Below are 13,378 nucleotides of genomic sequence, written 5' to 3'. Positions count from 1 at the left end.
AGTGTGCGCCACAGGCTGAGAAGGTGTGGGAGGTCGGTTTGCTCTCCTCTCCTCTCCTCTCCTCTCCTCTCTTCTCCTCTCCTCTCCTCTCCTCTCCTCTCTCCTCTCCTCCTCTTCTCTCCTCTCCTCTCCTCTCTTCTCCTCTCCTCTCCTCTCCTCCTCTCCTCTCCTCTCTCCTCTCTCCTCTCTCCTCTCTCCTCTCCTCTCTCCTCTCTTCTCCTCTCCCCTCCTCTCCTCTCCTCTCCTCTCCTCTCCTCTCCTCTCCTCTCCTCCTCACCTCTCCTCCTCACCCCCTCTCCTCTCCTCCTCTCCTCTCCTCTCTCCTCTCTTCTCCTCTCCTCTCCTCCTCTTCTCTCCACCTCTCTCCTCTCCTCCTCTCCTCTCCTCTCCTCTCCTCCTCTCCTCTCCTCTCCTCTCCTCTCCTCTCCTCTCCTCTCTTCTCCTCTCCTCTCTTCCTCTCCCTACCTCTCCTCCTCTCTCCTCTCTCCTCTCCTCTCCTCTCCTCTCCTCTCTCCTCTCCTCTCCTCTCCTCCTCACCTCCTCTCCTCCTCTCCTCTCCTCCTCTCTCCTCTCTCCTCTCCTCTCCTCTTTCCTCTCCTCTCCTCCTCTCCCCCTCTCTCCTCTCCTCCTCTCTCCTCTCCTCTCCTCTCTCCTCTCTTCTCCTCTCCTCTCCTCCTCTCCTCCTCCTCTCCTCTCCTCTCCTCTCCCCTCCTCTCCTCTCCTCTCCTCTCCTCCTCTCTCCTCTCTCCTCTCCTCTCCTCTCCCCTCCTCTCCTCTCCTCTCCTCCTCTCTCCTCTCTCCTCTCTCCTCTCCTCTCCTCTCTCCTCTCCTCTCCTCTCCTCTCTCCTCCTCTCCTCTCTCCTCTCTCCTCTCTCCTCTCCCCTCCTCTCCTCTCCTCTCCTCCTCTCTCCTCTCTCCTCTCTCCTCTCCTCTCCTCTCTCCTCTCCTCTCCTCTCCTCTCTCCTCCTCTCCTCTCTCCTCTCTCCTCTCCTCTCCTCTTCTCTCCTCTCTCCTCCTCTCCTCTCCTCTCCTCCTCTCCTCTCCTCCTCACCTCCCTTCTCCTCTCCTCTCCCCTCATCTCCTCCTCTCCTCTCCTCTCCTCTCCTCTCCAACCCTCTCCTCCGCTCTCCTCCTCTCTCCTCTCCTCATTCCTCCTTCTCTCCTCCCCTCTCATATCATATCATATAACATATATCATATCACAAAGCTTTTATTGTGAAGGAGCTCCATCCTTGCGCTGCTTCTGCCGCTGGCTTGATGCGAGCCTCTCTCTCCTCCTCCTCCTCCTCCTGCTCCTCTCTCTCTCTCTCTCTCTCCTCTCTCTTGTCATCCTGCACGCTGCAATGTCTCGTTAAACCTGGACGCTGTCGCCGGGAAGGATGAGCTGCCGGAGAACAGCCCAACACTGAAGACGGAGGGACACTAGTCCTATGAGGGCAGACTTGGCGTGGAACACAAGTCCCAAAGATCCCAGCGTTTACAAGTGTGCCAGAGTGACTGGGACTCAGAGATGTGAGACCTGCCGCTGGATTCTGGCATGTGGAGAAGGTAAAGAAAGGTAAGACTGTTGGATCCGTTGTCTCTTGAAGTTGGGGCTGGAATTCTTCTCCTGGATGACTCACAGCTTGACTTAGACTTGCCTCACTAATAGGCGTAGTCCCCGTCAGGCAGGGGGGGTTAGATTTTGGGGATGAATGGAAACTTGACTTGGTCCCCACGGCGATGCCTGAGAGGCATGACGCCACCCTGGATTCACTGTGTGCGGTGGTACAGGTGAGCGGATGAATGCGAGTCCCCAGGGAGGCTTGACGCACATCTGGATGACACACTGACAGTGATTCACTTTGCCTTTAGTGCTGGTGGGTGCAGCCACAGAGACCTGAGCGCGCCCACGTTTGCCTGCACACGACTCGGCTGAGACGACACATCTGCCCGATTCTCAGCCTCTCACTCCAGAGCCTCTTCATCTCTGCGTGTCACACAGTCGACTGTTCACTCAAGACAAGACTTTAGAACTGATTTAAAACCAGACAACACACCACTGAGGGATGTTCCACTCCAGTTTTTATATATGTACTTCACCCTCTTAATCCACTGTACCACCAGTCTCCTGTGAAGAACATGGTGATCATCATTCTCCCAAGTTTTCCTTCAAATTGTGCTGTTCAGTCAATAGAGCAGTGGAACAGTCTTTTAGACACATTGGGTTCCAAAGTTTCCATCAACCTTTTCATGGACTTGTGAAAAAATACACTCATATATCCTAAGAGGAACAGTTGACCACTAGGGGGCGATCTTGAAAAATAGCCTTGAAAGCTAATTTACATATACAAATAAAAAAAAAGAAAAAGAGAGACACTTTGGAAAATGTCAATCGCTGAACTGAAAATTGAAAAAACTGAAAGTGAAAGTGCAGTTTGGTACGTATCTGACACGTGACGTTACGAGGCGGAATTCTCGTGCACTACCTGAATGTGTCAGCCGTGAGGTCCTTATCCAAGGGAGACGCCGCAGTTTTATTCAGTCCAGCACAGTTTTTCATAATTATCCACCACTAATGTCGCTCTTTTTAATGGTCGAGATTGTTGCCATCCACGGCATATAAATCTCTTTTATGTCCAAATTTATTACGGCATTAGTGACTGCTATTATCTGACTTCAGACGAAATTTGTTGAGGATGGAATGGAACCTCAGGGAGTTTTAAACCTTCACTGTCATGTTTTGAAATATAACAAAACATTGGTTTGTTTCACATTTAAATAACAAAGATTTATGGTGAGTTCCAGCTTCTCATGGAACCGATTTTGAAAAAAATTATAATTTATAAGGTAGGATGAGTAAAGCCAGGTTGTTTGGGGGAGAAAATAAATGCATTGCAAATGCATTAGCCATATTTATGTAAGAACACATTTTTTTTGCCTTTTTTGTTTTCTTTCTCGCAGCATTCATCTTTTTGAACTCGCTAGACCCATTCAGGCTGTTGGTTTTTTTTTTTTGGTACTTTTTAGGACACCTGTTATATAAACATGAAAAACGCGGCCTGCGCAGCCAGGCTCCCACACGCAGCTCTGGAATAATGAAGAATCGTCTTTGCGGTCACCGTCGTAGACGACGACTGTTTCAGCCTCTCCGCACCATACTTCTCCGGCAAGAGAGATGCAGGCGTTACCGTCGCAGGATACAGCCAGCCAGCGAGCGAGCGTGTGTGAGGCGTTTCCATGGCAACCTGACAGGGGTGTGTTTGGTCCCGGGAGACAAGTGAGAAACAGAGATGAGAAGAGAGGAGGAAACTATTCCTCGTTAAGGTGGAGCGGGGGATGGGGCAGGAGATAATGGAGGGAAGATGGAGGGAAGGTGCATCCGCTTCCCTCCCCCCCCTTTTATTTGTTTGCCTCCGCGCTTCATTTGGGAGTCACTTGTATGTCGATGCTCAAGTCAAGCGGGAGGGTTCTGATGCTGGATATCAAAGTGCGTTTGAACTTGTTCGGCTCGCGTCGTCGACTTTGATCGGCGTTTTTTTTTCTGTCTTACGTCATCTGTTTCACACTTGTGGCTCCGCGCCGTCATGGCCGCTCTCCTCGCCGAGAGCAGACTAATGAGTTCAAGTGTAAACGCAGATCAGTCCTCCTGGCACCTTTCCTTCCTCCGGCAGACGCCTCTCCTGCCGTCACGGAGCCGGAGCTACTGACTCGGTGACCTGATCAGACATGTGGCACTGGAGTTTTCACTTCACCTGTATGTGTCACCGCTGATCTGTGATTGGCTCTTAGAGCACGTCCCATCATCCTGACCTCCATTATGAACACCCCCCCCTTCCATGGTTCCATCTGATGGACCGGCTTCCAAGGCTGAGTCCAGCATCGAAGCTGGTATTTTTAGGGCTTTTTTTTGGCATGACAAACATGAAAGCGCTGAAAACATTTGTGTCAGAGCTTCACTTCATTCAGGTGCTCCATCCTCCAGTCGTACTCGCCGGCAGTTGTCTTCCTCTCCCAACACTCTTTTCTCCGCACCGGTCCAAACCATCCTGCCTGCAGAGCTCTCTGATCTTCTCCTCATGACTCTTCAAGCACTGCGTCCTGGTTCTGTAAACCATCCTCGCACCAAACAATGTTCCCACATTATATTCACGACACAGAGCCATATATTGTGCTGGCATTTCTGACATCCTTTAGTCAAACCAGGTCAGGGGCCACGACCCTGTCCGTTTCATTTTGCCGGTCAAAATGAGAGCTTCTCCCTCATGGTGTCATCAGACCTCATAAGGCAACACTTGACGGAAGTGACACCAGGAATCCGACCTGAAAAACGCATTACGTTTTGTCAATAGGACAATCACTGGCTAAAAGCTCAAATCCCCAGGTTGGTTAAATTGTGTCATTTTACACGGAAGGAGTGTAGCTAGGCTGTTTTGGGCATTTATTTTTTGTAAGTTACTAAATCGGAGGCACTTTCCTTGGAAACATGCCACTGGTTTCAAGAGGCTTAAGTCTCATGTCATGCAGTGGGTGAAGAACCTGTCACCCAACTGGAAAAACCATTTACATTAAATATCTTACAAAGGTCTTTAAACTTTTACGAACCTTAGATTCTGGCAGCAGCAGAAACTCATCGGAACGTGACGAGCCATCAAGACAGAGAAACTCCTCATTTCAAAGCCTGTCGCAATGTTTTATTGATCAAATATGCAGTTTAAAAAGCTGAAGGTAAAAGAGAGAGAGAGCCCAGGTCCTCATAGCTGCTGAGAGAACTTGTGGAGAAACAGAGCGCCGGCAGCTCTGACTGCAGAAGGAGGGTGAGGGTCTGGGTGAGACGCGAGCTGCGGGGAGGTAATTAGACACAGGTGAACCACACAAGGGCAGGACGGTGGCAGGGAAGGCACGAGGGGGGAGGATCAGTGACAGAGGAGGAGAAACGATGCTTGAACTGGAACAAAGATTTTCAGCCCTCGCGGCATCATAATTGTCAAGTTTGGTGACTGACCATGAGCACGATGACATTCGGTTCACTTGTTTCCCAGATGTTTGTTAGAAGACGAGGCAGCTGGTTTAACCCTTGGCTACTGACGCAGAGAAGACAGCGGTGGAGGCTAGTTCCAGCAGGGTCCTTCCCTGACTTTTTACATCGAGACTTCTGATCTGGCAGGTTTAGGTTGTGTCCCATTGCTCAACACTGGTTAGTGGGACTATGAAGTGTGGAGAGATGTCCAGGAGACCAAAGGACTTGATTTCAAAACCATGTTGGACAGGACAACAGGGACATGTTAGTAGCCAGGACCACTCTTCCCTTTGTTAGCATCCTCATACCTCTAACACACCTATCGCTGCAATGTAGGTTCCGCCCATTTCTTCTCTGTTGGTTCACCAAACCAAGTGAGATGATCAGCACCGATGCAAGAGGTTGCAAAAATGTTGTCTCCAACACCGGATATGCAGGAAACAAAACACAGCACGGCAGCCAATGACACGCCGTCTTTACGCGTGATGCCATGAAGAGTCGTCCCAATTCTGAGGGACGTCGGTCACTACACTTGGTGGTCGGATGGAGCTTCATGGTGGAGGGAGCTTCACAGTGGAGGGAGCTTCATAGTGGAGGGAGCTTCACAGTGGAGGGAGCTTCATAGTGGAGGGAGCTTCACAGTGGAGGGAGCTTCATAGTGGAGGGAGCTTCATAGTGGAGGGAGCTTCATAGTGGTGGGAGCTTCATAGTGGTGGGAGCTTCATAGTGGAGCTTCATAGTGGAGGGAGCTTCGTAGTGGAGGGAGCTTCATAGAGGAGGGAGCTTCACAGTGGAGCTTCATAGTGGAGGGAGCTTCACAGTGGAGGGAGCTTCACAGTGGAGGGAGCTTCATAGAGGAGGGAGCTTCACAGTGGAGGGAGCTTCACAGTGGAGGGAGCTTCATAGAGGAGGGAGCTTCACAGTGGAGCTTCATAGTGGAGGGAGCTTCATAGTGGAGGGAGCTTCACAGTGGAGGGAGCTTCACAGTGGAGGGAGCTTCATAGAGGAGGGAGCTTCACAGTGGAGCTTCATAGTGGAGGGAGCTTCATAGTGGAGGGCGCTCACAACCAAGTGCTAGTGTTAGGGGGAGGAGTGGGACACAGCCTTAGGCTTGAATTCATCCAAAACCATGGCACAAAGGTGCAGCTACCATGCTGTTCCACTGAGGGCTGAGCAATAAGTCCAGCTTGGTTTGTGAGGCATCAATCAATAGCTTGGGAAAATGATTAGCAGAAGGTCGGTGGTAGTCAGTCCCTCGAGTCCGGCGTCAATACCTGAAGAATGAGGCGTCGTTTCTGACAGCCAGCCTTGATGCTCGACCGTTCAAAAAGGTTGTAACGCAACAACGAATGGACCCACAATAGCTTATCAAAGGTGGATAAGCAATTACAAGATAGTTTCAGTGAAACTACTGCGAGTAAAAAAACTCCCTTAAAAGGACCACGTTCATGATCCTGCTGGAAAAAAGAGACTTATGTCATTTAAATTGAGTCAGTTTAAAACAATACGTTGACTTTGGCAGTAAAATGTCTCCTGTGATGGAAGAAAATTGGATGGTTTGTGAATAATCTGGAATCAAATCTGTTGTAGATAGATGTAAATAAGTTAAATGATGATCTAGGGAACACTACTTAGCAAAACAGTTCTAATTCTGGTGTTGTAAGTCCTGATTCTCCAAGCTAAAATGTCTCCACTGATGACAAAATATGTTTTGTCTTCTGATGGGAAAAGTGATGAATCAGGCTTTAAAACTTGAGGATCTGTTGGCTAAAACAAATGATCTGGTGTCAGAATTTCGTTCCAGAAGTTCATCTGATGGACTCAGAACTGAAGACTCACATCGTGAAATGTAGTTTCTGGAGGTGAAGTGGAAAAGTCTGGCTCTGGTTTTAACACAATATTTCCTTGTTTATGTCTCTGTCTCTCTGGTCCTGCGTGTTCAGTGACCGGACGTTCCGGGTCGGAGGCTGGGATGAGCTGGCTCCTCTGCTGGGACTGGCCTTCATCAAGTCCGACCAGACATGACAAATTGAAAAATAATGAGTCCACAATCCAGATGATGCTGCGTTTCCTTTCGCTGATCGGCTTTATCCAATCAGCACTTTGTTATTCTGGGCCCATGACTCACTGGCGCCGTCGCTGCTCCTGTTATTTTAGATATGGGCAACATTTATCCGGTGAATAGCCGTCGTCCTTCCCAGGGTTGAACAGAAGCTCAGAATTGAGCCAGAGTCCACGGCCGCTAGCATGCGTCACTGCACTGCATCCTCCTCTAGCGCTTCTTTGTGTCTCCATGTCGGAACAATTGGGGTGATGACAAAAGAGCAGCTGCCTCCCACTGTTCATTCAAGGACCTGAGTGATCGGTATCCACCGCTTTATTTGCTAAATAGTGACCCTTTCTTACCTGACAGCAGCGCTAGCAGAGAAGCTGGCGAGTTGTTGATGATCACCCATGAGGTCAGGGAGTTTACCAGGCTGCTGAAGATGTGCAGTGAGCACCTTGAGGTGGGCAGTGATTCGCAGGAAGGCTTTCTGGTTGTAAAGGTGTCAATTCTAGTGGGCTATGATTCCAAGTGAGAATCAGAATCACATTTATTGCCATGGTCAGTGGGGATCCCAGCAACTAGGGAAGTGCTACGGAACAAAACAAAACAAAACAAAACAAAACAAAACAAAACAAAACAAAAAAGAAAAGAAACAAAAAAGAAACAAAAATAAAGTAAAATAAGTCAGCTGGATTCTAGCCTGAAATGGTTGACTGAAGGTACAAGTAAAAGATCAGGTGGTTAAAGTGTGTCAGAAAAACCTCCAATTCTGGTGGAACTAAGTGGAAAACTGTGTGGTTTCCACTGACAGGAGTTTGGATTGTGATGACAAGAGTCAGTTCTGAGGTCCAGAGGCAGCAAAGCTGCATGTTCAGAGGACAACCTTGCAGATTCTGGTGGGAGATTTGATTTTGTTTGCTAAGTATCTCATTCTGACAGCAAGAAAAGTTCAAATTGAAGTGGCTAAGCCCCAAGTTTGGCTGAAATGATGGGACTGGTGGTGAGAATATCAAGAGTCTCCTGCCATATAGACAGACTGTGGTGAGTAAAGCTTTGGCAGCAAACAAGCAGCCTCTGGCTCTGAGAGTGAAGGTTCGGTGGCTGGCTCAAGGGCCGTTCCTGGCAGAAGCACGATCAGGTTCTGTGGCAAAATCGAATGCTGAGGCGGAGCTGCTGATCAAAGCCATGAGGAGGCTGCTTGAGCGCTGTAGCAACTGATGGATGAGTCCAACTCGGCATTTTCACTGCCTTCTTTTTGGATGGCTGGCATTGATGAGTGAAGCACTGAAGGAGGCACCGCTCTGTGGAGGATAAAACCATTCTCCCATTGAGGATAAAACATTACAACGCTGTTTTTATGAACGGCAGCGACACACGCTGGAGGGATCGATGGAGCGGAAACCCTGCACACACCTGAAACATCAACAGTCCAAAGGAAGAAAGGCGACTGTCCTTTTACAACCCAGACCTGATCCCCATCCGGCCCAAACCTGAGGCTCCAGCAGGGGAAATTTGAGTCTTTTGCTGGAGCGTGATTAGCATTGCAGATGCGTCTTTCTGTAGGCGTCACTTTCGACAAACTCAAGGTTCCTCCGTCTCGGGTGCGTGGTTAAAATGTAACCGTGGTGCGTGGGAAACTCACCAGAGCGGAATTATGCGCCGCTACTCCAAACCCGCTCTGCTCAGGTGCGCCGCCCCTCCTCCTCCCGTCCCTCGCATGGCGGGGAGGGGGGGGGGGTCCTCTGAGCTGAATTTTAAAACCTGCTCCGGGCCACGGTTATTTTCAGCAGATCTTTTGGATGGAGAATAGAAGTGTGGTTTTGCCGGGAAACGATTCCCACGAGTCGCGGCGAAGCATAATGATGCTCATAAACACCACGGTGATAAAAGGCGCTGACACGGCCGGGACGGCGCTTCTCACGCATCGACCCTGCCTCTGATCCGCCCACAAAAGGTCGCTATCGATCTATTTCATGATGGGCGATCAATCAATCGGCGCCATATCCATGACTGACAGTGAAGTAGCTGTTGTTTAAGGAGCGTGCAAAACCATATTGGGCTCATTCAGGGAATCGATACAGGCCGATCGCTCGCCCACTTCCTGCTCTTAACAACCAAATTCTCTTTTTTGAAAGATATTTTAGGTCCTGATTGACTCCAAAACATTGTTTAAACTGTGTCCTACTTTTCACTAAAAGTACCTCACTAACACTTTATTTATTTGCATATTTATGACCCACTTTACAAGTAAACTCTGTGAAAGAAGATGTTACAGCAGAGGTGGGCAGTTTGCTAAAGGGCCACATTAGAATCTGACACAGTTGTGAGGGGCCTTCATGCCGAAACAAGGCAGCGATGACAACAAAAATGACATGAAAAAATATCAATTATATGAATAAATACCGATATGCCGTGAAACCTATTGAAATATTTCATTTTATATGCACTTCATTTGTATATAAATCAGCTATGGACCAGTGGTTCAAGATGAAAAAAAAGGCAATTTGTTTCAAAATATATTTTCAGTATTCTTTCAATGTATTTTGAGGATCAAGAAAAACAAAAATATGGCAGATTTTTGAGAGCGTGCTGTATTTACTGCTGGTGGTGACTAAAAGAGAAAGACAAAAAAAGGCAGAAAAAATAGGACATGTAAGTTATAGTTTTAGTCTGACGTCAAACGGGCCACGAAAATACACTATACACAATACTTTGCCCAGGTCTGATGTACAGGTATTTAGTATGTAGGGTTCTGCATAACCGCCCCTGACTCCGCCCCTCATCTGCCACTTCATCTTCCAAACTCCTCATTGATGTCCCACTTAGATCCCTGACTCACATCCAAACGCCTTAGCGAAGACCTCCTTTGAAGGAGGCATCTCCAAACTGCGTACAGAGAAAGTCCTTCCAGAACAGGGCTGCCGTCCTGTGAGAGACTGACAGCAAGAACGTAGTCGGGCACTGACTCCTCCTCACTCAAACACAAGGTCCTCCTCCCGACCCACCAGGGCCTTGTGGCGACGCACCTTCCCTCCACTCACCCGGCAAATACCTCCTCCTCAGCCAAGGACTAGAACTGTGAAGACCAGCGAACAGAGACTCTTGACAAACACAGAGAGTCTTAAATAGATTGCGTACTTTACGTGCCGCGTGCACTCTTGTTATTGAGTGCTTGCTTCATACCATTGAGAAATTCTTTAACAAAACTTGACTTTATTGATCGTCTCTGACTGAAAGTGAGCTATTGATCGGTGTCATACCAATGTCAGCAGTATCATCCTCATGTATAAGGGAATCAATGTGAGAGTATTGTTGTGTCTCACACACACCTTTACACTATTAGGAAAACAGTGTGCCTCCATCACAGGGCTCGAAGAGCAGGGGAACTTTCTCCTTTTGTCGATAGTCACTCTTTTGTTGGCTCTGTTCCCATTCCTTCATTCTTCGCCGTTTTTCAACCCTGACTTTACCTAGTTACTAGCACTCAGTGAAGCATTTGAGTGTTACTACTTTCACTTCATTTTTGTTCTGGTGGCTCTGTCCTGTTTGGGTGACTTTGAACAAATAACAACATCTACCCTCATACTTCTTCACCCTGCCATACTGTCCTTTATGTTATCTCTATAGTTAGATGCTTTTAGCATTTGAAATAGCATTGATCGCATCAGCAGTCCAGGGAGTTCAATGGGACTGCAGGTGGCAGTAGTGTTCTGGAACTTAGTGGATGAGCAAACGCTACTAACGTATCACCACTCCCGATGTGTCAAACTACTTTCTAGTGGATACTTGCGTCCCAGAGGGACACAGAAGTCAGGCTTCCACGTTGCATGGTGCCATTTCCTGACACCGCGGCAGCGCGTCATGTCAAATGTCTTCAGGCTCCCTTTACGTACGGAAAAGGTTATGATGACAGTATACTCCAAAACAAACATGCCGACTGTGGAAGAAGTAGCTCTGGCAAGAGAGACGAAACGGAGGCAGCGTTGTAGGAGGCAGTGGTCGGTGACGCCCCCTAAATATATCGCCACTATCCGCCATTGTTGTGTCTTCTTCATGTTTCATTAGAGGGTAGTAGCAGCAACACTGCCCCCATGGTTTCCAGTGGTACTGCTCCATTTAGAACGTATTCGTGAGCTTTGTGGAAATGTGCAGAAATACGAAACAAACACAGAAATCTGCGTTCGGAGCGTTAAATGGGCCTTTAACTGCTCCTTTTGGAACGTCAAACTAGAGAAGAGACTTTTGACTGCAAAGACGCACCTCTGCATGAAGAATGGACACAGAATTCCACTTGAAAATAATCATTCACCAAAACGTCATCTACCCCTCTGCTCCTGATCGACGTGTCCTAAAATGTCTCTGGGAATCATTGTGCGGACAGCGGCTCAGACAATGCAAGTAGAACAAACAAGATTTTAAAAATGTATGGATCTGATAACAGCCTGTTGAATGTGGCAGGCCCATAAATATGATGAAACAAACCTGGCAAACTTGTAACCGCCCAAACTGGTCGATGCCGCTGACTCACCACCTCCCACCCCTTTAATAATTAATAATTCTACTTCTGTCTCTTTGGGCTTCTCCCTTCACCACAGTGGATCACCTTCCTCCATCTCCCCCTGTCCTCTGCTTCCTCTCCTCTCAAACCTACAAACCTCATGTCCTCCTTCACCACCTCCATCAATCTCCTCTGTGGCCTTCCTCTCCACCTTCTGCCTGGCAGTTCCAACCTCAACATCTTCATCTACCAATGTCCTGGCTCTCTCTCTCTCCTCTGTACATGTCCAAACCATCTCCATCCAGCCTCTCTGACTTGGTCTCCTAAACACCTGAGCACATGTGCTGTCCCTCTGATCCTATCATCATCCTGCTCACTCCCAGAGAGAAGCTCAGCATCTTCATCTCTGCTACCTCCAGCTCTGCCTCCTGTCTTCTCCTCAGTGCCACTGTTTCCAAACCATACAACACTGCTGGCCTCACCACCCTTTTGGACACTTTCCCTTTCATCCTCGCCGACACCCTTTTGTCACACATCACACCTGACACTTTTTTCCAACTATTACTTTCATAAATAATCATTGAAAGTCAGATCGCACCTCCCACGACCTGTTTTGGACATGTTTTTAAAAGGGTCTATAAACGCTGTCCTCCGGCTCACATGATGGCACACATCTGAGGATCGTGAGAACAAAGCAACAGGCGGCTCTCCGGAGGCGCCGTCCTGTACGAGAGACGAAGGCTCTCAGCAAAACGATGCTGTCAGGTTCATGCGCCGGTTTTCCAGCTGAGGATACGATGGTGTCTCTGGAGGACTGCTGGCATTAGCAGTCGTTACACCTCACAAGTGGCTGAGAGAAGCGCTTAGATGACATCACTCATCCGCACGCAGCGAGAGAGCTGTTGGGTTCTCAGGAGATGGTGGGGAGATACAGGGAGACAGGTCCTCCTGTGGTCGGATACTGGGGTCTGGGACGGCTTTACAGTAGGTTCAACCGTCTACTAGATGTGACGTTCCATGCCCTAATGTGATCCGCGCCACGGTGAAACTGTGCATGAACGTATATAATGAGATTAAGTGTATGTCGCAGCTTAGACGAGGATGGTGTTTTCCCAGGGAAGGAGCGTCGGTGACGTGACAGCGGTGGAATTTAATGTGACATATGAAGCTGATGTGATGCCAGAGTGTCAGAGTAGCTGCCGGCCCTCGTGCCCTCGTCTCCAGGAGCTCCGCCCGCATCTGCCCCGTGTTCTATCATTAGTCTGTCGACCTCTCCCCCCGCTGCCATCGCTGCCTCGCCAAATTGACTTAAGTCACATATACAGGCAGAAAATAGAAGCACGGCAGCGTTAAACAGATTACAGATTCTCCGCTCTGCAGACAAATGACAGGCTCCAGGCTTCTATAAACCTGGAAGAAGATCGGAATGGGACAGGAAAGGTTATAAAGTCTTGGCTGAATGAGGTAACTGTGCGGACGATGCCAAGACTCAACAGGGAGGCATTTTGCAATGTCAGTGAAAGTGCACCAATTGCACGGCGTCGAATAGAGCAAACCCGATTGACAAAATGAAAATGAGAGCGGAGGCAGGTGAGTGGAGGCGTTCTCTGAAGACTGATGAGCCAAATGTCAGCTCGCGTTAGACTTCTGCCGCCTGGAATCTTAATTCATGCTACATGAAAATGGAGAGGAATGTGAGCTCTTCAGCTCTGAATCCTGAGGTGAAGCTCGAAAGAAAAAAAGGTCGATTCACCATAATTCTCCACCTAAGTCGGTGGCATTTAATATGATGTTGGACCAAGAAAAAAAAAACCTCCTCGATCTGGAAGGAGCT

General features: G+C 48.5%; 1 protein-coding gene across 1 annotated transcript in view; it reads left to right on the top strand.

Moving 5' to 3' along the window:
- The first annotated feature begins 1,213 nt into the window (after window positions 1-1,213).
- Window positions 1,214-13,378, top strand: part of lingo2b (leucine rich repeat and Ig domain containing 2b) — a 45,191-nt gene continuing 33,026 nt past the window's right edge. The window contains exon 1 of the mRNA XM_053844866.1: window positions 1,214-1,558. The gene's annotated coding sequence lies outside the window, so the exon portion shown is untranslated. The remainder of the gene's footprint in view (window positions 1,559-13,378) is intronic.

The sequence above is a fragment of the Synchiropus splendidus genome, chromosome 16 (genome assembly GCF_027744825.2).
Source record: "Synchiropus splendidus isolate RoL2022-P1 chromosome 16, RoL_Sspl_1.0, whole genome shotgun sequence".
Taxonomy (NCBI): Eukaryota; Metazoa; Chordata; class Actinopteri; order Syngnathiformes; family Callionymidae; genus Synchiropus; species Synchiropus splendidus.
This window is presented reverse-complemented; position numbering and strand designations above follow the sequence as displayed.